At 37.5% G+C, this 23,469-nt stretch overlaps 1 protein-coding gene across 1 annotated transcript in view; it reads left to right on the forward strand.

Annotated features, from left to right (window-relative positions):
- LOC5568887 (netrin receptor unc-5) overlaps positions 1-23,469 on the forward strand; it is a 472,574-nt gene that overhangs the window by 161,223 nt on the left and 287,882 nt on the right. The gene's annotated exons all lie outside the window — the stretch shown is intronic.

Genomic DNA, 23,469 nt, shown 5'->3' on the forward strand with positions numbered 1-23,469 from the left:
CAATTTGGCCCTTTTCATTAAAAAGTACTCTATCGATCGAACAATTATAAATGGTCATAATTTTAGTAGGAATTTCAGGTATCTCTAAATAAATTCTGAATCTAGAACACGGCCCTAAATACGACATTATAGTTGAGGTCAAAATACGTGCATCTGTCAAAGGCTACAAACTCTAGTGGAAATATATGGTAAAGTACTAAATACGATTCTCAAGATAAAGATATTCCACTTAATAGCTCGAAAATGAATCAACTTAAAAAAAATCTTGGAGGAAGAATTTTGGAGATATCTCTATCTATGGAAAAATTCCCAGAGAAATCGCTGGTGAAATTCCTAAAGGAATCTCTGGTAGAATTCCTGAAGGGATTCCTGGATAAATCCCTGAAAGAACTCCTGGAGAAATCCCTGATGGAATTACATGAGTAATTCTTGGATAAATTTCTTGTGAAATTCTTGGAAGAGTCAATGGTGGAATTTCTGTAGTAATCTCTGCTGGAATACTGTTGTAGAGGAGTTTCTATAGGAAATCCAAGAAAAATCTCTGCTGGAATTCCTAAAAGAATCCTTGGTGGACTTCCTAGAGGTAACCTTGGTGAAAATCTTGGAAGATTCCCTGTTAGAACTCCTGAAAAAATCGTTGGTAAAATAATTAAGAAATCCCAAGAAAATTGTCTGAAGGAATGTCTGGTGGAATTCCGTGAAGAAACCTTAGTTAAATTCCTGGAGGATTTCTTGGTATATATAAAACATAGGGGAAACTCAAATAGAATTTCCATAGATAGTATCGCCTTATTAAATTCCTGGAAAAATCCCTAGTGTATTATTTAGAAGAATCGTTTCAGTTTCAGTTTCTGACCTTGTAAGACAACTTGGTGTAATTTTTGGAAAAAATCTCGAATCTATCCATTGCAAAATTGCTGAGGGAATTCCTGGAGAAATACTATTGGAATCGCTGGTGGAATGCTTGCAGGAATCCCTAGTAAAATTTCTGGAGAAATTTCTGAATTCCTGACTGATAAACTTTTGGAGAATACCTGTTGCAAATGCTGGGGAATTTCCTGGTGAAATCTCCAATGAAATTCTTGGAAGAATCCTTGGTATGATTCCCAGATGAATTCCTGGAAGAATCATGACAGCAATTGCTGAAGAAAGTTTTGGTCGAAATCTTGAATTAAATACTAGTATTCCGAAATAAAAACTGCTTTCTGATGACGGTTTGTAGTTTTGTCTTGTAACTTCTGGATGAAAAATCATTTTTTGGAATGCATCATTAGAATCGTTCCAGAATGCCATAAAACATAAGGAATTATGATTCGTTTTTTTCCATTAGGTGTTACAGGAGTTCTAGTGAAAAACTTATTGAGAAGTTTGAACAGATTATTTTTTTCAAATATTCATCTAAGACGGCACTTTTGGGGATTCCTCTGTATCACTTTTAAAATGCTTTGAATGCATTTTCTCAGTCAGGAGTTACACTCGGAACTCCGCTTAAGGAATAATTTAGATCAAAGAATCATTTTAAGAGTTTAATCTATTCTTTGTAAAATTCAGGTTCGGGTTATTTTCTTTAGATATTTTTATTTAGTCCTCAATATATTGTATTCATTTTATCAGGAGTTGAACCAGTGATTTCCCAAGGAAAAGTCTTACGATTATTTCAGGATTCCTCCAAATATTCAAACGGGAATTCTTCCAGAGATGACTTGAGAATAATTTAGGGGTTTTTTTTCAGGACTTCGTTGAATGCCTACATTAGTTCCATCATTTTTTAGAAAACGTTTAAACTTTTGAAAGAAATTTCTCAATATATTGTTTTTTTTTGGGTTTCAATCGGAAATAAAATCCTAAAGATATCCTTGGAGGAGTTCCTGAAAAAAGTTTGGAGTATTTCTTGAAGGAATTTCTAAACCAACACCCGAGAAATTTCCATTAGATTTTTTGGTAATTTTGGGTATTTTTTTACTTGAGATTACTCTTTCAAATCATACCTCATTATACTTGAAGAAATTCCTAGAAGAGCTGCTAAGCATTTTTTTTTTTACTGTTTTGGAGGAGTTCTAAAAAAAACCTTTTTTGCGTCCGCCGAGAAAATTTCGTTTTTGCGGGGTTTTGCGACCGCCAAGTAATTTTTTTTTTCCTGTTTTCGTGCTTCTTGCTGGGCAGTGATGCAAGATTACTCGTAACTCATTTAGCTCGTATACCTTACCCGAGCAAAGTCGGATAACTGGATGATATCAAATTGATAACTCAATTGATCTCAATGATAACATAATTTACTATTACTTTGTTATTCGACAAACAAATATGAGTTCTCATTTTTGTTATGTTGGCTGTTAATTCAGCCAAGCTGATAACAAAATCAGTTATCAAATGATGATAACCAGGTAACAAGATTTGTTATCATTTTGCTATTCAACTTTGCTCGGGTAGGCGTGTTGACCAACTTGAAGTGCTTAACGATGGATCATTAATTAGTGAGCTCGTTTCATGCTTCTATTTTACATGTCTATCGTAATAACGGCATGAGCGTTGTTTTTATTTATTTGTTCATAAAATAATTATTGGTTCAACACTTCAAATGTCGGCGTATTTATTTTACATAAAACATATTGAAAGCCACATACATTTACCTCTGTTTGTAATTTCAAAAAAAAAAAAACTTTGAATAGTTTGACACACGAAATGTCGACGTTTTATCATAGACTTACTTATAGAACATTATTTCGGTTCATGTTTCATAAATCGATTCACTTATCAACGCAACAAACTCTTTATATGGTTCGTCACTGAATCTGTCTGAAAATGTTTGTGCAGATGAGACCACTATGCAAATGGGTAAATTTTATATGGAGGTTACACGAATCGCATCACTTACCAAGGTGAATCTAGATTGTGTAGCTTCCCGATCAAAGTCCAACATCAAAAAGAAAGCAAGTCGAAAACATATCTTGTTTTCAGCATCAAGTTGATAACATAATTTGATATCAATTTGTCATTGAAATATTTGATATCATATTTTGTTTACGTTTTGCTATCATTTCAAAAGTTCGGTAATGATTTCATTTTATATAATTATAAATTTATTCGTGCTAGATGTATAAACACAATGAGAATATAAAAATGAAACATTTATTTTGTCCCAGACTCGTTTCAATATCAATTGAAAATATTTACATCTCAATGAGTTCTTATTTTGCCTTCCATGATAGCAGAAACAGTTTTCAATTTGCTGTAACTGATAGCAAAATTAGTTTTCAATGTTATTTCATGGGAACATTTTTCTGCTCTCAGTTTTGATATTTTAACTGTTAAAACAACCAAAATGACAGCAAGCTGAGTAATCGAAATTCGCGACGTCACAACATCAAAATTAGTTTTCAATATGATCTCAAGCTTTGCTCGGGTTCTGAATCCTTCCCACAAACAAAAACTCCTTACCGTGACAACCATGAAGATGCATAGGTATACTCGGTCTTTAGAAACAATGCACTATGGGCCAGGGACGCAATCTGGAGGGACAAAATTAATAACTCGGTAACGAAGCGTTTCCGGCATTTGGTGTCTTCGGCAAAGTTCTTTGTAACAACGAGGACCATCTACTGACATAAACGGATAGTTCGTAAATCGTCCGCATAGGTGGCGCCACAATCTAACTTTTTACTGTGACGTTCTAGAGACTTGGCATGTTCGGCAAAGTTGTTCATTTTGATAAAATAAACAACTCTCTCGAAGACGTCAAAATTCCACAGCCTACTGTTTTCGAGTTATTGGCAAAATTAGAAAAATAAGTGAAAAAACGATTTTTGTCACCGAATTTGACATTTTTCCTAAGAATTATGTCATATAATATTTTTTGCTGATAAATATATAACAAACGCAAGTTATGGTGGAAAAATTTTAATAAAACGACGCACAGAAATTAAGAAACTATGAAAAATCTTGAAAAATAGAGCAATTTTTTAACATTAATATCTCCAAAAGCGCAAAAAATCGCAAGCTCACATTTTCAGGCAACATAGAGCAATACTTGATGAAATGGATGTTAAAATTCCAGAGAGGTATATTTTGGTGTTTTTGAGATTTTTAATTTTTTTACAATGATTATATTACTCCAATACAGTTAGATTCCATGAGGAATCTGAAGGGACGATCGGCTTTAAGAAATAACGAGTCGTGGAACAAAAACTTTCGAAAAACTGTTTAAAAAAGCCATCATAGTAATCATGAAATTCAGTTTAAGAGCAGTTCCATGAGTTGATATCGAGTAATGTAGATGAAAGTGTAGATTAAAACTGGGTACATCATTTTGTTTCTTCAATAATTCAAATGGTATAGTAAGCCATGATAAACTTGATCATGTATCAGTTAATTGTTGTCATCATGGTTCGAGGTGAGTAATTTATTTTGTGAATGTGTTACTTTTAACACGGAAAATCAAATTTTAAAGCATATTCATGTCGATATCTCTAAATACTAAAATTTCAGAGCACACGATCTCTTGTCTGGAGCTTGTATATTTGTTTCAAAGCGGAAAGAGCGGTGATTCTTGGATGTTTCGAAACAGAGAATACAGATCAAAGGTATCAATTTGGAGATTCCTTCGATTTTGAGAACTGTTAGGTTGTTTAACTTTAAATATGTGTTTAATCAACGGATTTGCTTAAATTTTGAGCTTCCGGAAAATTGTAACAACGGATTCAAGATGAAATCCAAAGCCAGCTTGTACTGTGAGCAGATATAATAATTTCATGTAATAATAATATATATTTTTCCGCTAATTTTAAAATACACTTAAATATTTTCCATGAAAATATTAATCGCGTAATGAAAAGTAAACCGTAAAAAATCAAAAAATCTCAAAAACACCAAAATATACCTCTCTGGAATTTTGACATCAGTTTCATCAAGTATTGCTCTATGTTGCCTGAAAATTTGAGCTTGCGTTTTTTTGCGCTTTTGAAGTTATTAAGGTTCAAAAATTACTCTATTTTTCTTAAATTTTCATGATTTCTTAAGTTTTATGCGTCGTATCATTAAAATTTTTCCACCAAACCATGCGTTTGTTATATATTTATTAGCAAAAAATATTATATGACATGGTTCTTAGGAAAAATGTCAAATTCGGTGACAAAAATCGATTTTTCACTAATTTTCTCTAATTTTGCCAATAACTCGAAAACAGTAGGCTGTGGAATTTTGACGTCTTCGAGAGAGTTGTTTATTTTATCAAAATGAACAACTTTGCCGAACATGCCAAGTCTCTAGAACGTCACAGTAAAAAGTTAGATTATGGCGCCATCTATGCGGACGATTTACGAACTATCCGTTTATGTCAGTAGATGGTCCTCGTTGTTACAAAAAACTTTGCCGAAGACACCAAATGCCGGAAACGCTTCGTTACCGAGTTATTAATTTTGTCCCGCCAGATTGCGTCCCTGGCCCATAGTGCAATGGATTTCGCACTAACATCCCTTTTCTTCTTTTCCCCGATGCCCGTAAGGACGTGGCTGGTGCCGTTATTGATTTTTAAAATATAATATTTAGTATTCTTGAAGTTATACACTGAAGATGGTAAGCTACCCATTTGTTGATTCCTTGCACAATTTCGATTATTCTGGTCAATCACGGAGAAGCAACTACGAACTGTACGGTCATCAATGCTCATGCTCATTTTTCTTCAGCAATTTTGATGATCTGGAAGAAAATTTCAGATTCTTGGTGTAGTTCTCATTGTTAATTCTAATAAAATCCTAGAAAGTATGACATCAAAAGATTCTATTGGAAATACTTGATGAATTTTCAGAGTTTTCCTGAAGTATCGTTCGAATGGAAGAATTTAATTTATGATCTCAGAATTAACAAGTTCCTCTGGAATGAGATTGTAGAAATCTTAATAAAATTCTTGGCAAAATCCCATAAAAGAAATATCTTGAGAATATCTTAAGAAAGAGGTAACATAAAATTTGAAAGAAGGTCTTAAAAAACACTTGAATTGACTCTTAAAAATATATTTACGTTAGTCCTGCATAAACTCTAAGAGGAATTCTAACAGTTATTCCAAAAGAAATATAAGAGAAAACTTTTGAGGGCATCAGATTGTTTAACGCTTAAAAAATACCTAATGAATTTAAGGAATTAATAGATAGTTTTGCAGTTATTTACGGAAGAATCTCTCTAGCAAATTATAGCATAAAACTCATGCATTGTGTCTCGTCAATAAATTTTGTGAGTTCCTGAAAGAACTTGAAGCAACATTTGCTCAGTAGATGTCAGGAGGAATTTGTGAGTTATTTCTGGAAAAATGCTGATTTAATCTATCTAAGGGAAGTCTTGGAGGAACTGTTCAAAATCCTTATTTCAATTATTGACAAGGCTGAGACTGCTGGTCAATAGTGATCGTTTTTCATGAAATTCGTGAATAAATTTTTGAGGTCGCCTGCCTCCCCTCTGATAAAAATCCTGGCTACATCCATGCTGCCAAACCTACAATCCTACATAAAGACGCGATTCAACTCAATTTTTGGTGGTTCTACGCAATTCCTTAATGGAGCTAAATTATTCAATTTTGGCTAAAATTCCAAGGTTAAGCTCCCCACTAAAAGATTGCCATGAATTCCATTCGGTGAAATTCACTCAATGTTTGGTTAATTTAACAAAATCTAGTTCTTTCAATCCAAGTTTAAGTACACCGGGAGATTTTGGATTTAGAGAAAAATCGATACATTTAATTTTGAATAAAATAAACCTAAAATTTAGGTATAAAAAATGTCTCCGTGTATCATGAGTAACCGACCATTCTTACATTGCTAAAAATGATTTGGTTGATGAGCTAGCTTGTACTGGAGCGTTGTCTGGTTCTATAGATCGCGGCTATAGATTTGTGCTCTCGAAAACTCGAGATTTAGCTTCGATACATTACGCGATGGTTCGTTTCATCGCGCAAAATAATTGGTTCTCCTTACTATGATACACAAAAATCATTCTGCCTACGTTGACACCTCGTGACCAATCATCAGTAGAGTGAAGTCGGGCAAAATGTTCATTGAAATATTTGTAGCTGAATTCAAATCAAAAGGTATAAATGTGATTTATGTTTAGATGCTGCTAAAGTAAGAGACCTTCACTATGAATATAAAAGACATCGGTTGGGATTAAGTAAAATCAGAATTTTTGACGTAAATATTGTAATCGTGGGTTGAACTTCCATTGCATAAAACAAAATAAGAATAAACCATCCATGATTAGAATTGTTTCGCAATTTGTAGTAAGCTTGATAAACAGTAGCAGCGAACGAGAGCCCCAACAGAGAGCGATGATAAAACTTTTTTGCTTAACAACTACCGAAAAGCTAAACATTACATATAATTTGCATTTGGATTAGATGGACAAATTGATGTGAAGATTTGCGAAAAAGTTACACGTCTTCTCAGTGAGAATCGAACTCACGACTCCCCGATCTCTAGTTGGGGCGCGTTACCACTACGCCATGAGAGGACTCATGAACGCAGAAGTTAACCTGAATTCGATTTCAGCTCAATAATCACGTGGTCCTTTTTCGCAAAGTGCACCTCTTCCGGAAGAATTAGATGCCCATCCAAACACAACGCTTTCTATAGTTGTAAACTTCCGCTCGGCTGGTTAGCCGTAAACCACGATTCATAATTAAAAACAAGTATGTTTTGCTTGCTTATTAACCATTTGGGATAGGTATTTTATTTAACAGTCATTGCATCAAAATCTGTTCCTCCCTAATCTGTAGGCTGTAGCAAAAGATAATACAGGTTCTCATAATGTGTTGCGCATCGTGATTGTTACAGAGAGCGATAAGTGAAATATACTCTCAATCTTCTCAGAATTCAATCCCTGGGGCATTTGTAGACCTATCATAAGGATTTAATATTTATTCATCGAACGAAAATTTAGAACGATCACCCCTTTGATGAGTGATACCCATTTGAAATCGTCCCCAAATAGCACAAAACCCCTTTACATTTTCTCATAACGTTACAGAAACAAATTTTAAAACTAAAGGCTCAATCGGAAATTGAGTATTCCACAAGTTCGAACTTATGCCTCAACCGACTCCATTCTGGACAAACATTTCAATAGGGCACATCGACATTGGTAAACATTAGCTTTGTAAGACGCTGTTGAGCCCAATTCAACTCGATCATGCTCACCAATATCATTATCAGGAAGAGCTGATACCAATCTTTCTGATAGTGAGGTTAGTTTGCATGGGCGGGCTAAAAAGGGCTCAACCGCAACATTTCTGAAAAAAAAGGCTCAAGACCTCTTGGGCCCTTTTCAAATGTTTGTCCAGCATTGCTCTGATGCCAACCAACTCGAAACGAAAATCGTCACCCGGGGAGTTCAAACTTTGCCCCTCTAGTGAATTTAAATTTGCCGATTTGTGTTGTCTCAACTTTGGTGTGAGTCCTGCCAACACTCCGCCAGATGATGACATTGGCTTGGCTTGAAGACGAAGAGGTATCGTCGTTTGCCGCCGCCAAGCATTAATGGGAGTTTGGGAATAAACTTTCGGCAAAGCATGTTTTAGAAATTTATACTCCCAGGAAGGTGACTTTACGCCGACAACTCGAAAAGGGCGAGACGCTGAGTGTGGTTGGAAGAAAATAAAACTTTCGGTCGTCTCCTCCGGGCTGGACGAGTCTTTCGGTGTGCTCACGCATTGGATCCACACACAAAGAACTTCGAAGAATGGAGACTAAGTTTTGCAATTGAATTATGATTAGTTGTCCAAACAGTTTCATTGTGTGGCCTCTGCTGGCGTTGTCGTCGTTCTCCCGATAGATAATGGCGATGATGATGGTTTGATCTTTGGAGCAAGATTGTCGACGCAGATTGGAGACGGATCGTGATTCTGAATTGGATCCTAATTGTTGTGGTGGAATAGAATTAAAAACTTTTTTTTTCTGTGAATCGAATGATGGCAGATGGTGAGTTGTTGAATGTTTTGGGTGAAGCTGTCACTGTATATCTGCTTGGCTTTGAATTAGGTAAATAAAATTTACGTAAAGACAATTACAAAACTTTTTAAAATTTCAAAATTAATATTTTGGTTGATTGGATTTGCCAGTCTGTTACTGTTAGAGAGGTCCCAAACAAACGTATATACACAACCTCTAACCTAAGGCCGTCTTCAGAGGCGTGTTGTAGACTCGACTTTTCCAGTGGTTTACATTATGTTCACAGGGGTTCCCAAAAGTTCATAGAAGTTCACAGAGGGTTGTTTGTTTTTTTAGAGCTTTTTTAGCTTCAGTAAAGCTGTTAGGCTTATTCTAATATTTAGAAAAAATTGTATCATGTTTCCAATAAAGTTGTTAACCATAAAACCAAATGTAGTAAAAGCATACAAATACCACACACATTCCAATCATAATGCACTCTAAAACAGCTTGTACCGAAAAGTTTGCAAAGTTATACATTTTTTAAATACTACTTTCAAATATATTTTTTTTATAAACCCTTATAAAAAGTAATGATCTTCGGGTAAAAACTAACGATTGAAACTAGCTGCAATAATTAAAATGAAACACCAATTCACCACTTTTTCCGTATGTCATGACATAAATTGTAGCAAATAATATGCAATAAAAGCCAAATTAATTTTCTTCAATGTACAACACTAGTCTGATATAGAAAAGAAAAGTCGCCTACTCTATGTTTACACCCTTGATTTTTTTTTTTATTTCAGTTTATTCTTCGTACTCAACTGAACTTAATTAAAAAAAGAAAAATGTTTGAGGAACGTAATCACCGAAAAGAGCATTGAAGACCGCAACTTTTCGGTTATTTTAGTCACATTATGTCACCTAATACCACACCAATATGGCTTCCCAAGGCAACGGTTCATTGACGCTAATGCGTGCTGAGAAACTCTCGTTCTTAACAGCACTTCAAGAACACATTGTACAAATTTTTGAACACATGTGACGAACGTCAAAGGCCACTGCTGCTACAGTATTTGAAACTCAGAACTCGAGAATTTGTAATTAGAGTTCAAGAGTCCAATGCTCCCTGCCGGTCGACGACAATAAAGCCATACAAAGAAGAGCATTTAATCAGCCGCAATGTTTTCTTACATGCAGTGCAAAGAACCAACAAAAGCAGCTGAAGTGAACTCAACTTGAAATCCGATATTTGTGCCCGAAAAAAAATGGTAAATTAGAACGGAAGCAGAAACACACGGCCGGATTGCAGTTCCTTTTCCTGCACGCTGCTGCTGCTGGTGAGACGTTCTGCACAACCACCTCTACCGCACGGGTTATAGGTGAACCGTATTAGGGGAAGTTGGTGTGAAATGCGTAATCGGGGTAAAACGCACCCCCGTCAAATGTGCAAGATAAAATGTATTTTAATGAAATTCGGTCTTTACGTACGATATCTTTGTCAATGTTAACATCTTTCTTGGGAAAAAATCCCAATTTCCACATAGAAAAAAATAAAACTGTTTTGGAAACATTGGAAATACATGACGTGGGGAAAAATGGGCAATACTTAATGGTTGCGCAGCCATACTGCCCATAACTGCATATTTGTAACATTCGACAAATGTAGGTATTGAGTAAATTAAATACCAAGTGTGCATTTCATGGCAGTATGGGAGGACACTAAAATTTCAAAATATTACCAGGAACTCAAAAGTGCTTATTTGAGGCTGATATTTCGTACAACTAATATTGCATACTAGGTGAATAGTCAGAAAATAATTCTGATAGATATTTCATTGCTATTACATTACGAGGTTCATTTATAATCTCAATGTGACTGTTATGCGGTTATAATTACCAATGTGACAAAACAAATTGGTATTTTTATCGAATTTTTCAGAAAAATCTCACAGATTTCATTAAGTTGATCGAAAGTATTTATCATTTGAGGACTCTTCATGGTATTAACTCCAATTTGTCAAAAATGTCGAATATGCCTGTTATGCAGTTATGGGCAGCATAGGTGAAATTAAAATTATGTCGCAAAACCACCAACTCAAACGAGACATAGAACTGCATAGCATCTGTTGCATATATAAGAATCTAGAAATCAACTGGATTTTGTCATAAAAAATATTTGGAACTGAACAGGTGCGTTATACCTCACTGTTTTATTTGTTTTGTATGATTGCCTCAATCGAATGACTATATTTAGTAATTACGAGCCTATTTATATCTTTTCCATGTAAACCCAGTTATAGATTTTCGACAAAATCCGCATTTAAAATTGATTTCTTCTTCAGGGGGTGCATACCACCCCGTCTTCCCTTCCGGCACGCGTCCGTCGAATCGAATGCAATATTTACCATACAAATGTCTCATGGATACTTGTGTGGCATCCGCAGGCTAAATACCGCATGTTTGAACAAATGTTGTACGAGTCGACTACTAGAATGGGGAGGGAAGGCATGCAATACCATCAATTTTTCCCTGGAGCAATACTTGGTGGTGGAATTCAACTTTCCGTTTGCGGCGATGGTTTGGTTGGTTACTTGTAAACGCGCAATTTAAACTTCCTTCGGCTGTTTGCCATTGTGGGGCTCCCGCAGCGGTCTTTGGAGTTTCCCTTTTTGTTTACTCACTTCGTGGTTTACTTGCGTTGTTAGGTTGCTTTCCTTCGTTGTTCTGAAGGTTTCTGGTTCAAACGAAGCCAAATATCTACGGTTACCGTGGAGAGGAGTTGTTTTGGACGGTGAGCTTAGGATGGTGAATATAGTGTCCCAAAATTGCACTTAGTCGGTAAAGACAAAGAAATTCACATTTCCTTTCTGAATAAATCTTTAAAACGTATCTACTCTAAAACGTATATAATAAGGAAAATGCAATATCCTGGAAATTCGTTTCCAATATTTTCCTAACAATGCAAACAATGCTGTGTTAATGGCTCTAGAATGAAGCAGCATATCCATTGCATTATTATTTCCCATGTTTTTGGAGGATTTCTTAGCATTTTCTCCGTTTTTCCTCGCATTTTCTCCAAAAATAATTGATTTCATCAAACCTTATACTGAGATATTTCGCTGAGAATTACATATAAAAATCCTTTGCCAAGTTCATCAAAAGTTTGTAAAAATACATGTTTCCAAAATACATCTCAAACTGAGTTATAATGGAACTTCTGCTTGAAACCCCTGAAATATACAAGAATTTTCTATGAAAAGTGTTGCTGAAATGTCTCTTTCCTTCAATTCTTTAGAGGAAATTTGTTGAACAGCCCCAGGGATACTTCTGCTTCCAGAATTAGCATAGCGGTGAAGTAATATTTGGATAAATATTTAGCAAAATAGTTGGGAATAGATTTTTTTAAATATTCATAGAGAAATTTCTTCTTGAAACAATTTTTTGGAAATTGTTGTACCAATTTTGAACAGAATATCCATAGAATGGGATTGAATTCTTTTTCAGCTTCGGGGTGGAATGCCTAGAGGCTTTTTAGCAGAATTCCAGGTAATCCAGAAGTCAAGGAAGAAATTCTGCTAGATTTATAAAATCTATTCTCACATCTAATGGAGCTTCTTGGATTTTTTTTTTAATTTATTAGAGAGGTTTATATTCGTTGTTCCGTTGAGCATTTATTGTTTCTACCTGCTTCAAAAGTTTGTTGTTTCTCCTTCGATCGCATGATGCTTTCTTGAGGAACTTTCCAAAATTCAACACTTTAAAGTATCTGAAAAAAAAGGTAAATTCTAGGTGTTTTGCAAAATTGCTGTCTTAAACGTATGATTCTTGATTTCTAAAAGTCCGTGAGTAATTCATCAACAAATTTCCAAAGTAATGCAAGCATTTCTCACATTAGAAATTTAATGACAGCACGTATTTAGCAATGCTCTTAATGAATACCATTTAGGTACACAGACTGTAAGTTAACACTCCACAATGAACAAGCATGCTCCAATAGAACAGCCGAGAAACATGTTTGGTAAAAAGTTCCAATGGCTGAAGAGGGAATCGAACCCACACCCCATGACATGATTTGCCTATTTACACGACGACATTAACAGATTGGCCGAAGCCTACAATCATGAAACTTCAAAATATATTCAAAACATTTTCTACGATGTTACATACAAATACCTTGTGAGGTCTTCAGGAGCTTCGTAAAAAAAAATCAGAATTTCTATGGTAAATTCTTGAATATTCCTATAGTAATTCGGTTAATTTATACAAAATTTGTTATATTTAATTCCAAAACTTTTGAATGTATTATTTAAGAAATCTGACATAAATCAGGAATGGATATGGAGTGATTCGTAAAGTAATTTCTAAGGATACAGTGGTGTAAAAATAAATAGGATTTTTTTAGTCGTCAGGAGAAAAATAATCAACAAATTCAGCATTATTTTTTTCATTAAAACATTATGTGTGTTCTTCAAAAATGACTATGAATATTGGGAAAGGGACCTGATCAACCGTACGACGCAACTTAGTCGCAATGACCTTGGCCCACCAATTATTTTTGAACACTAGGGCACTGAGAGAACCGAATAAATCCTCATTCCTGGAATCCACATAATAGAAACTTCGGGAAGTGCGTGTCGGATTATCCCCTGAATCCACGGATGGCGGGGAGCTTCCGATAAGAGAGCAAAGTAGCAACTTGCTGAGTCGGTGATTATGACGATCGGGCGGGAGGATGGCTTGGTAGCAACGTACAATATTACCACTGCTTCAGCGGAAAATATTGAACACTGTTCGCGAAGATCTAAGCTTACGGCGAGCTCGTCATCCGCAATGCCTATTCCAACCCCTTGCTTGGAGAGGGAACCATCTGTATAACGCCGCTGATGTGTCGCATAATCGGATTGTAGGAGCTCGGTGACAGATTGTCGCAACCGTGTTGATGAGTCTCCTGCCCTGAAGTTGTCCTTTATTCTGCCGTCGAATTTTAGAGAAGAGTGATACCAGTGGATCTTGGCGATAGGAGGGAGCGTCACGCCGGCTATGCTGTCGAGCAGGATGTCGGCCTCTTCTAAGAGGCGGGTTCTGTCGTTTCCAGCGGTCCTCTCCGCAAAAGCGGCTGCTTTCGTACAAACTATAGCAGTAATCAAATATCGGAAGGGAAGTAGGCCAGCCTCTACGCAGGCTGCGTCGGCCGGAGTGGACGGTAGAAGACCCGAAACTATTCGTACGTAGCGGTTATAAATCAGAGACAGTGTCTCAATAAATCTGTTCACCGCAAGAAAGTTTCTACACCATAAAACAGTCGACTGTCAATGAGAGCGGCGGCGACTCGGAACCGGATACCTCGGTTGTTACTGCGGTGCGGTCTCGAGAGAGATTTCAGTAGGTTCAGGCGGCTACGGCAGTTGGCTCTGACTGCTTCTCAGTGGGGCTTGAAGGTCAGGCCACGGTCGAAAATGACTCAAAGAACTTTTGCTGTCTTACGAACAGGAATACCTTGATTGTTGATGACGAGCGGAGGCCCATTGACCCTATGCACTGGATGAGCACTTGTGGCACCGAATGCTCTTTGAAGCCGCCATGGAAAACCAAAGGAGACAGCCCATTTGGCTACTCGTGAAACGACTGCATGGGCTCCTCTGCGTGTAGCTGCGATTGTCGGTGCAGTCACTACGATTAGTATGTCGTCCGCGTATACGCCCCAGCTGATCAGCTTTTCTAGTACGAAAGGCGTCCAAGTCCGGATAAAAGGCTTTCGAGAGTTCCAACGAAATCAACTCAGTGTGATGGTTCTTATCTTTCGCTCCATACAAGACCTCGCCAAGGGCCGCAAAGTAGGTGTTAGTTCCATACCCCGGCCTGAAGGCGTGTTGCCGGTGGTCGAGTAGACCATGTTGCTGTAGATAGTGCATTAATCGGCGGTTTACCATCCTCTCAACTACCTTTGAAAGGCACCAAGTGGGTAAATGTTACCAGTCCACAGGTTCTTAATAAGCTCTAGCAGTACTAGTTTCTCTGATCCGTCAAGCCTCTTCAATATAGGGTAGCCAATATCATCAGGACCGGCAGACTTTCCTTTACTTTGGCTTATAGCGTATTGCAGTTAGCCTACCAAAAATGGTTGATTGATGGAAAGTTGGATTTTGTTCTCAGGTACGTTGAAGTTTACTATGTCATCGGTTGTAACACCGGATCGTCGGATGAACTCCGGATCGTAGCTGTCAAAGACTGCAAGATTAGCGAAGTATTTGACGAGCTCCATTCTTTTGACGGCACGAAGGGCTTTTCTTCGCGCTTTGATAGCTTTTTTTTACCTCTGAAGACTACCAACGAAGTGCCTTCCGGCCAGGCTTATTGCTTGTTTTCGGGATTGAAACAATTGCCACTTGGGCGAGGACGGTGAAGAACTCGGATATGCTACTCGGCTGTGGAGTGCGGATAGCTGCATTTAAGTTGTTATTGTATGCGGCCCAGTCCCCCTGGTCCCCCAGCCAGCGGAATCGTCTAGTTGTGGTGGGAGCCTCAGCGGCTACCGAGATTTGTATAGGATGGTGATCGCTTCCGTAAGGGTCAGCTTTAACATTCCAACGGAATCGCTGGACCTCCGACCGGGTAACGGATGAAACGTCGATTACCGTTGAATAATGCCCTTTGAAACACGTGGGAGAGCCATTATTAAGAATAGCGATATCGTTGTCCTCCAAGAGGTCAGAGCGAGAGCAACTTCAAACAGGGTGGTGTGCGTTGAGGTCACCGACGACCATTCTTGGTCGCATTTTTCTACCTCCCCGCGTAGGTCAGGGACATTCCCACATGGTAGGTAGACGCAAGCTACAGATTTTGGAAGACTTCCCTGGAGCTTAACTCCGATTACTGGTGGTTGAGAATCGATGTTGAGAATGGCGAACGGAATCGATTTTAGCACATCTCCAGTTTTTTTGGGAATCAATACTGTGACTTGCCTAAAATATTATTTTCTAAGAATTCATCGGAACATTGAAACAGAAATTCTCCCAAGAATATTTCATGGGATTGTTGGAAAAATACCCTTATAAAACATTGAACGAATCTTTTTCAGTCTGTTCCAAAGAATGCTAAGGGATGGTACACAAATTATGGCACGCTAAATTTCAACTTTCTTGACCCCGCCCCCCCTTTGTCACGTTTTTTGTATGAGTCCTCCAAAATTTTTGTAAGGCTTGTCACGCTTGGTATGACCTCCTCCCCCCCTTGGAACGTTGCGTAATTTGTGCCTGACCCTTAACAGGTGCTTCCGAGAAAATAACTGTTAGGAGTTTCTAAAGAAATCCTAATAGTTGTTCTGATTCAAGTGCGATTCTTGATTCTTTAAATACTTGATGAAATTAATTCTAAAATTAAATCTAAAATGATGAAATTAATTCGAAAATGACAGAAATTTCTGAAAATATATTAGAAGAGAGATTTTTGATTTCTAATTTATCCTTATCTTTTCAACATTGGGGATTTTATTTATATTTATCTTAAATGGTTGCGTAATGGGAGTGGGATCAGATAAAGTTTTCTTTTCGTTTCGAGTAATGGCGCTTAAGCCAAGGCTTTCGAGCCAGGGCATATGGAAAAAATATCTGTGTTCCATCCCAAGGGACAATAACAAATAGCAATGGAGTGTGAATTAATTATCTTAGCTACGCCACTTCCAACAATTGCCTATTCCCCCTCAATGAAACGTTTCTTCTCTTGCAAAATTGAAAATTTTTCGCTCATCTTGTTATTCATTCGTGAATAACCTGATGGTCGTGAATTTTTAATTATCTACAAACCCTAGTCTGCACAGTAGGCCTGGCCATTTTAACATTTGTATCATACTATCGATATGCTGCAAAAATATTTGGACAAAAAATACAAGAATTATTTCTAGTATTTCTAGGATGCCTTTCAATACTGGCTGTTCAAGCGCTCAGATAGATGCATAGACATATTACAAGAGAGATTTTTCTCGAAGACATCCCTGAGATAAATTGTGGAGATATCCTTAGATGAGTCTCATAAAGAATCTTTAATGAAATTACTCCAAAGATATCGATCAAAGAAACCTTGAACAAATCCCGGAACAGGTATGACAGATTGCCAGAAAAATGCAAGGAGGAATATCTAATGAAATACCTGAAAAAAACAACAATTTGAATAAAATAACGAAGAAAATCTTGAAATAATTTTGAATTTATTCCTGAAATAAACATTGACAGTATTCCTGATACAATCGCTGATTTCAATTACAAATGGTCGGGGTTTTGCCAAACCGCACCAAGCGCCATATTTTTCAAAAATAAGTTATTTACACACGAGGATTCAGATTATCATAACCTTTCCACATTGCAAATATCGAATAATTTAAACCTCGTTGTGTAAATTCAAAATTTTTTTCTGGCAGAAGATGTAAAACTGAAATTATATCCAACCAAAGCGAACCATAAATCTAAGCTAGTCATTGGAGGTAATTTAATATTCTGATTCAAAACGAATTTTTTTTCAAATTCTTCCCAAAACATTGTAAATTGGTCATTTCGGACAACATACAGGATCAGCACCAACAGATTTTAGCTTGTAGTGTCAGCGAACAGCCATGTAAAATAAAGTATTGTTTCGGTGGTGCTGATGAATTTTCATTGAAATTTTGTTCAGCCACACCACACCAAGTACCATTAATATGAAAATCGTGTTTTTGTATGAACAAAAGGTGTCAACACGCGCTAAACGTTCTCCTTTGCTTTTTATATAATATGTTGATGGATCCATGCAGGAGCCGTAATGAAATAACAAGACATTTAAATTTGTTGATGTTTGAATAATTTGGTAGCACTTGGTGTGCTTTAGCTGTTCAGGAAATGACGTTTGCACCATCAAGCATATTTGATCAAAGTGTGCATAAGTTGTTTCGAGCTTTTAGCTCTCAATTCAACAGTTCGAAATTACCTAGAGCAGGCCTGCCCAACCTTTTTGGACCTTTTTTGACATAAATGGCTGCCGCGTTTGCAATAATAGACCGATCTGTGAAATTTATACTTGAAATGAAAGCTTGGTATGATGGTATGATTGATCCATGTATAGTAATTCAAATTTATATCAAAATTTTTGCTAGCGATGCAGACAAAGGCAAAAATCAATCCGGCCCGCGGGCCGCACCAATTTTTTGACTTATCTGCATATGCCGCAAAGAGTGTGATATAAATTCAATTTTTTATACGTGGATTAGTCAAATGTAAAACCAAGCTTAGATTTGAGGTACAAATTCCACAGATCGGACTATGTTTGCTAATACGGCAACCATTTATGTCAAAAGAGAGTCAAAAATGTTGGGCAGGCCTGACCTAGAGGTAGCACGCCTAATCACCACTTGAAGGACACGAGTTCGAATCCCGATTAATATTTTTTTAGGTTACCCGTAACATACATTTCAACCAAGGTACTCTAAATGCCAGTAACTTGGTGTGCTCTGGTATAACAAATTCATGGTTTTCATCGATCATTACATTCCTCAACTACATCATTGTTATCTCTGTCGAATCTTTGAATGCGTGAGGACCTTGATTGAACATAATTTCTGGTAAAATTATTATATAATCCACCTAGGGAAAGGCAGACATAATGTGTTTTGGATGCCTTGTACAAATTCATTGTTCACATAGGTCCCCAGCATTACATTGTGGGCCAACACCATTTTCTTCAATTTTTGTTCAGCCAGAGTGAACCAAGTGCCTTTCAATTTGAAATCAAATCTAATTACATGCAAAATAAATGATGATTTTCTTAAATATTCTACCTTGTTTTACTGATTAGACCCTGTTAGTCATTTGTGAGCGATAACAATTTGAAAAGAGTGATTCGCGATATTTTCGCAGGTGAGTGGACTTTAAAGTTAAATATCTCAAAATAATGGTTTTGGAGGAAATAATCGAAAGAACGTGTTGAGAAATTGAATATATCATTTGAGGATTCCATAGATAAGTACTAAGAGGAATCCAAGAAAATAAACTAGAGAAATCTTTGAAGTAGCTTACAGACGAATCTTTGCAACAAATTTTACGATGAAATATACAGGTTTGTGTTTTCTGTTTTTGTAGTTATTTATTTGATGGGGGTTAACTAAAAATATCTCCTGAAGAAATCTATAGGGATCTCGGGACATTTTCTGGGAAAATTTTCTGATGGATTCCTCAAAGGAATACTTTGAATAACTGTTTGAGGACGCCAGCAGATATTCGTAAGTTTGGATTTTTGGAACAAATTTTGGTGGAATCTTATAAAATCTTCGAAATCACTATATGAACGTGATGTATCCAGTGCTAATACTTATCCAGGCTCTCTGCCAATTAAATTTTCGAGCTTTTCACAATATTGAATTTTCCAAACCGTTAATGGACATGCTACTCGAAAAAAAGATGAACCAAGAAGGTTTTTAAACTCTACTTTGCTAACTGTGAATAAAAAAGAAAGAAGGATGTCCTTCATAGTTAGCGTTTCATACAAAAATGGTGCAGCTATTATATATAATGATCAATTTGCGCAAAAGTCATGAACGAACTTTTATGATCGCTTGCCCCCTTCTGACGAAAATCCTGACCACGCCCATGTGACAACTAATGAATTTGTATACAATATGTACTTGGAATCACGATTTTCACAAATTTCACAAACAGCCGGGGTGCGATTTTTACGACATTCAGTCAATTTGTTTGCTTCGCGGATGATATGGACATTGTCGGTCGAATATTTGAAAAGGTGGCAGATCTGTACACCCGTCTGAAACGCGTGGCAGAAAAGGTTGGACTGGTGGTGAATGCGGCCAAGACAAAGTAAATGTTAGCTGGTGGGGCTAAGCGCGACAGGGCTCGCCTAGTTAGCAGTCAGGTCTGTCCCACTCGGGCTCAGATTGGGTACCACTTCTAGTACTGCATTTAGTCCCTCGGTAGTACAAAACTGGGAGGGAGGCACCGATACTACACACGAAATATAGAACAATGTTTTTTTGAACTGCAAGATAACTCCAGCTTGCCAACAACAATCAAGGCAGGCTTGGGGAAAATTGCTAGTTTTCTTTTGATGTGTACTTTCGATTTTTTCTGACAAACATGGAAAAAGGGCCACAGTTTTCTATGCACTAAATATTCATTTTTATTGGAAAAAGTAAAACAATGCATTTTTCAATGCTTTAAATTCAATCCGATTGAAAGGTGCTCACGTGACATTACTTGCATTGTGTGCATGAATTGATTTTCATTCGATTTTTGTCACTTTTGATGAAATGCGAAAATGTGTTTTAATCAGTTACGCGCTTTTTCCATGTTAGTCCAATGTTTGAGATCTGGGCTCACAGTTACAGTTCGTGACAGCGGAATCCCGGCTCACTATGACGTACAGAAATTTTGTATTGGTTTCTCCCTCCCAAGCTACCCAAGCTTGACAGGTCGCAGAACACTTTTCACGGCATTCTAGATTACCTTATGAGCCATAAAACTTTAGGCAACTGCAAGGAACATGATGGTCTTTAATGTGTCTTTGTAGCAGTGTTACGATAGACGGGGATACATTCGAGGTGGTCGACGAGTTCGTCTACCTTGGATCCTTGCTGACGGCTGACAATAACGTTAGCCGTGAAAAACGGAGGCGCATCATCAGTGGAAGTCAGGCCTACTATGGCCTCCACAAGAAGCTGCGGCCAAAAAAGATTCACGCCCGCACCAAATGTATCATGTACAAAACGCTCATAAGGCCGGTAGTCCTCTACGGGCATGAAACGTGGACGATGTTCGAGGAGGACCTGCAAGCACTTGGGGTCTTCGAACGTCGGGGGTGTGCAGGAAAACGGTGTGTGGCGGCGTAGGATGAACCACGAGCTCGCCCATTTCTACGGCGAACCCAGTATCCAGAATCTGGAAGGATACGATGGGCAGGGCATGCTGCAAGAATGCTGGTTAGCAACCCTGCAAAGATGGTGTACGCTTCGGATCCAGTTGGTACAAGAAAGCGAGGAGCGTAGCGAGCTAGGTGGGCGGATCAAGTGCGTATCGATTTGGCGAACGTGGGGCAGAACCGAGGATGAAGAGATGCGGCCACGAACCGAATATTGTGGCGTGAAATTGTTATGTGTTATCTGTCTAGATGTTAACTAAATAAATGAAATGAATGAATCCTCTCTGACAAATTGCAATTTCAAAACGCTACAAAGGTTTTTAGACTCTTTCTGACGAAAGCCAATAAGACCGAAAAACATACAAAAAATATACACACATACAAAACAAAAATATATAAAAAATATATATTTCTGTTATATGCAAGTCTAATCGAAGATTTATATGGCTCATTAAAAGAGCAAAGTAAATATTTTCTTAAAGATATTTAAACATTGTTTTTTTTTTAAATTTTGGTTCAATTAATTTTTAAAAGAAACGAGAGATCGCAGCAAGGCATGCACGCGGGCGGCTGAGTTTTGAATTTTGTGTCACGTTTACCTCGTCCGCGTTCATTTTTTTCAATTCCGCTGGTGAAAATTAGATTCGGCGGTGCTACGCCACGTGAAAATGTTCTGTGGAAACATGTTTTTCGAAGTGATAGATGTGTTTTTTTATCGGAGATTATATCTGAAGATGTTTTGTGAAGTTTTGTTTTCTACTTTTATTCGATTTGCTTGCGTTTTGCTCGAGAGTGCTCTGTAATGGCACCACCAATTGAATTCGTTTCACGTGACTTGTTTTCTTTACCTCCCGTGCGTGCTCAAAAAATGAATGTGGTTCGTGGATGCTCGATTCGGGATGTATTAGGAACTGCAGTGCGTGCATTTTGATGGGCTAAGTGCTAAGTTATGGCTCACACTATTGTTCATTATTAGAGGAGCGACAGATTGCGGCGGATTTTCGAAAAAGGAATTTGGTGAGTTTGTTCTAATCAGCAGCGCATAATAGCAATGCGTAAATATCAACCGTTTGTCGGTCAGAACGTCTACCGAACGTATGCTATGGCACTACCCTTTCCATCAACATTCCACAACATCCCTTAACACATATGAGAGGTCGTAGAGTTCTCTGCGTCTTTCTTAAGTAGGTCATCAATCATCCTTTCCCATTCCTCAGCTTTCGCAAGGAAGTGGCCAGGACAGCTCTTGATTGTTGGAGGATGCGACAATCTTGTCTAAGAGTTCGAGGTTAGACCAAAATTTCAGGCTTTGGTAACGGACGGGAAGGAGGCAACCATCATACAATGGTCTAAGACTGTACCACCTACGAATTTGTGCGAAATGCATAATGCTAATGCTAGTGCTAATTTGTTTTTAAAACAAACGCAAAAACAGGACTAGTATCCTTCTAATTATCTCTGGAAAAGTCCTTCGAGTAACTCTTCACAAAACATTGAGATGACTTGCATAAAGGCTCTTTGGAAGAATTACTGTATAAATATCTGAAAGAATTTCTAAATTCAACTATTAGACCTAACACTAGGTAAAAGTAAAGGTGAGGTAAATAAAATAAAATCAATGAACTCACTAGACTTGGTAAAGATGCATAAACCATGAAAAAATCCAAGTGCGCATACGGGATCTGAACCCACGACTCTTGTAGACTAGAGGAGTGCTTCACCAACTAAGCTACCAAGCCACTTGGTTACCCAATAACTCAGGAAGTGACAAGTTTCGAATTCAAAGCCCAACACGCACGTATGTATTCCCTATTATTAGAAGCAATTTAGATTTGAGTGTTTTGTACCTTCTAGCTCCGCTATTAAGAAAGAAAAATACGCGTATTATGATTTCCACTTGCAGTCTTTTTCTGTGTTAGTTACTTGCATTCACTAATTATAAACATTCATTAAACTTTGTAGCATCACTCATCCCCATCAAACTAACATCAGCACACGGTAAAGTTGAGTAGAACACGACACCAAAGTTCACGGCAAACTTCGACGAACCCCCCTGTGGAATTATATTAAAAAGTATTAACCACATGTTTTGAATGTCTTTAGCCACAGTTTAAGCCAATAAGTACGGGGAAAAGCACTTTCATGCCTCGGTTTATTGCCATCAGTTCCCTTCGTCGCAGTCATTGATGTCTCGTCTTCAAAACACTGGTTCGCTGCGAACCTAATACGCTTCTAATGAATATGACCAGGTTGTTTAACAATATGAAGCAATCTACGAACACCCGAGGACTACATCCAGGCACAACAACTGTTTCTGCCGGGAAGCAATATCTATACTTGAAGAAGGCATAAGCGTTTACGACTCTTCCTCGAAAGGGAAACTAACGCTATATTGGGGTTGGATTTTAAACTTGTATCCTTGGCGTTGCCGTTCTAGTACCCCCCGAGGCACTACTTCAACCGCACGTTGATTTCGTTGTGGAACAATGCCGAAAGAGGAGCTTTTCAAGGGGGAATGAATTAAAATTTATTGATACAAGTGTATATGTTAGGAATATGTGCGGTGCTTATGGTTCGACAAACTTTGCCAGGCTCTCGTGTTTCTTCATTATAGCCAGGTCCGGGAGAAGTGGGTGGAGGTTTTCCAAATCGATTCTTTTTC

The sequence above is a fragment of the Aedes aegypti genome, chromosome 2, assembly GCF_002204515.2.
Source record: "Aedes aegypti strain LVP_AGWG chromosome 2, AaegL5.0 Primary Assembly, whole genome shotgun sequence".
NCBI lineage: Eukaryota > Metazoa > Arthropoda > Insecta > Diptera > Culicidae > Aedes > Aedes aegypti.